Here is a 2767-nt window from a genome sequence, read left to right as displayed (position 1 = left end):
AAAAAAAAAAGAACTTCGGGGAAGGGAGGGAGGAAGGGGATGGTAGGGGGAAAACAATGGAGGGGCTAACAATGTTCAAGAGGAAGTGTACTCATTACCTCACTCATGTAACTGTAACCCTCTGTATAGTATCTTTACAATAAAAAAAAGAATGAAAGAGAAGGAAAAATGAAAATAATGAGAAAGAAAAAAAAGGACTAAAAGGTCAGTAGAGATAAAAAAGCACCCACACACATATACACCTAAAATAAAAATTATAAGTGGAAAAAATAGAAAAATTTTTTAAAAAATTAAAAATTAAAAAAAGGTACAAAAAAGTGTTCTTTGATTTTTTTGGGAGGGGTGGGGGGAATGGGAAGACCCTGTATCTCCCTTGTGTCTGTAACCAGTCTCTTGGTGGAGTCTGCTTGTGGTGTTTGGTTTTCCTGTGGCTTGGATGGTTTCTTAAGTCAGTTTGTTTGAGCAGGCAGAAAAATGCTCTGCTTTACCCAGGATTTTGTGATCTTCCTCCCAAGTTAGTTCAATGGGAGGGAGATCTGCTTTGAGTACCACCAAAGAAGGAGATAGCTGTTTCCTCTAGTTTGGAGATGCTGTGATGAGGCTAGGTTCTGGGTAGAGTTGAGGCCTTTCAGCAAACAGTAGCTTTTCCCTGAGGGGCTTGCTCCTGAGACACTCACAGTACCCAGCCTGGAGCCATTCTCAGGGTTTATGTTTACTTAATTTCAATTGATTGTCAAGGCTGCTGTAAGGAGGGGCAGCCTCTGTTTACCCAGTGAAGAAAGCCACTCCTGGGGTGGTGGTGGTGGAGTTTTCTCTGCCTGGGCTGGGTGTCTTTCCCCCCGGTGGAGCTGAGCCTGGCAGGTCAGTTCAGGTTCCTGTGACCTGCTAAATGACTCTTTTCTTCCAAGGCCTGAGTTGGAGATAGCTGCTCTGCCAGGCCTCCATCAAAGATGGAGCTCTCCAGGTAGTGGTGGGGTGAGGGGTGACCTTCCCTCCTCTTCTCCCTGAGAAGGAGTGAGGATATCAGGGTTCTACTCACACCAGAGTCTTGGTTCCTGGGTCATCTCTGGTCTGTGATATGCAGGATGAACATATCTGCTCCTTGTCAGTTCTTGCTAGTGTTGAGTAGAATCTTCTCACCCTCTGTGTCAGGTGTCTTTGTCCCCGACTCTCTGTGTTGTAGGTATGGCAGCTATGGCTGCCACCACCGCTGCTGCAGCTGCTGCTACCGGCAAGCACTCAGATCAGCCTCCTTGCCTGGATTTTCCCTCTCTGGCCAAACTCTCTGTACTGTGATGGTACACTTGCTGTAATTCTCTGTCCTAGGACTGTTCACTGGAACACTAAAACTGCTTTTTTTTTTGGTCCGGTCATGGGGCCTGAACTCTGGGCCTGGGAGCTGTCCCTCAGCTCTTCAGCTCAAGGCTAGCGCTCTACCACTTGAGCCACAGCACCACTTCTGGCTTTTTTCTTTTTGCTCATGTGGTGCTGAGGAATTGAACCCAGGGCCTCAGGCATGCAAGGCAAGTGCTCTACCATTGAGTCATCTTCCAGCTCCCAAAACTGCTTTCTGTGAGAGAGCTTGTTTAGCCTCCAGCTTCTCCTCTGCCATCTTCCCATGCTCCACTTCAAAATATTCTTAAATCTTCAGTTTATATAACCAGAAAAAGTGTTATCTCTCTGTTCTATGTGATGACTACAAAATGAGATTAAAAAGACTACATGTGATATTCCTGATGTAATCATTTATTTTCACAAGTATGAGTAAAATTAAAACTCTTAACTCTATAAGTAAGACTAGAATGTTGGATAGGTGTGTGGCTCAGTGGGAGAACACATAACTAGCAGGGAATTGGTTTAATTTAATCAATGTAGAAGCAAAGAAACAAATAAATATTAAAATGCTAACCATTATAGTATCATCTATTTTTGATCCACAAACACATATAGTGAGATGAATCACTAAACTTTGCTTATAAAAGAGAACAAACAAAAATATTTCCATGTTACATTGAGATTATCTTTATATAGTAATTTATGCCAGGTGCTAGTGACTCATGCCTGTAATCCTAGCTACTCAGGAGGTAGGAGAGTCCCTTTGAGGCTCTTAGCTCCAATAAGCCACCAGAAAACAGAAGTGGCTCTGTAGCTCAAATAGTGGAACACTAGCCTTGAGCTGAAGAGCTCAAGAACAGCATCCAGGCCCAGAGTTCAAGCCCCATAACTAACTTAAAAAAACAACACCAACAAAGCCATGTACCCTATAAATTTCTTTCTTCACAATCATTTTTATGTATGGATAATTTAACCTTCAGATTTTTCAATTTGTAAGTCATAGATATCTTGCTACTATCTGAGGTGGACTCAGCTATGCTGCTTTGATTTTGAGGAATAATTACACTTAATGAAGTCAAGACATGAGCTTCATTAAATCATTTAATCCAGCGAGTCTCCTGTTGGTTCTTTTATTTAATTCTTGTTGTAGGTTTGTAGTTCATTCCTGGAATATTTCTTGTCGTTATCAGCATGTAAGAACTACAATTATTGTCATTGAAAGGAAAAAATGTATACATACACTTGTACTCTTAGAATAAGAGCATCTCTTTATATATAAATATGTTCTTTTTTTTTTTTTGAGTCCGGTCGTGGGGCCTGAACTCTGGGTTTGGATGCTGTCCCTCAGCTCTTCAGCTCAAGGCTAGCGCTCTACCACTTGAGCTACAGCGCCACTTCTGGCTTTTTTCTTTTTGCTTATGTGGTGCTGAGG

The sequence above is a fragment of the Dipodomys ordii genome, unplaced genomic scaffold, assembly GCF_000151885.1.
Source record: "Dipodomys ordii isolate 6190 unplaced genomic scaffold, Dord_2.0 Scaffold121, whole genome shotgun sequence".
Lineage (NCBI taxonomy): Eukaryota > Metazoa > Chordata > Mammalia > Rodentia > Heteromyidae > Dipodomys > Dipodomys ordii.
Note: the sequence above shows the minus strand (reverse complement) of the source record.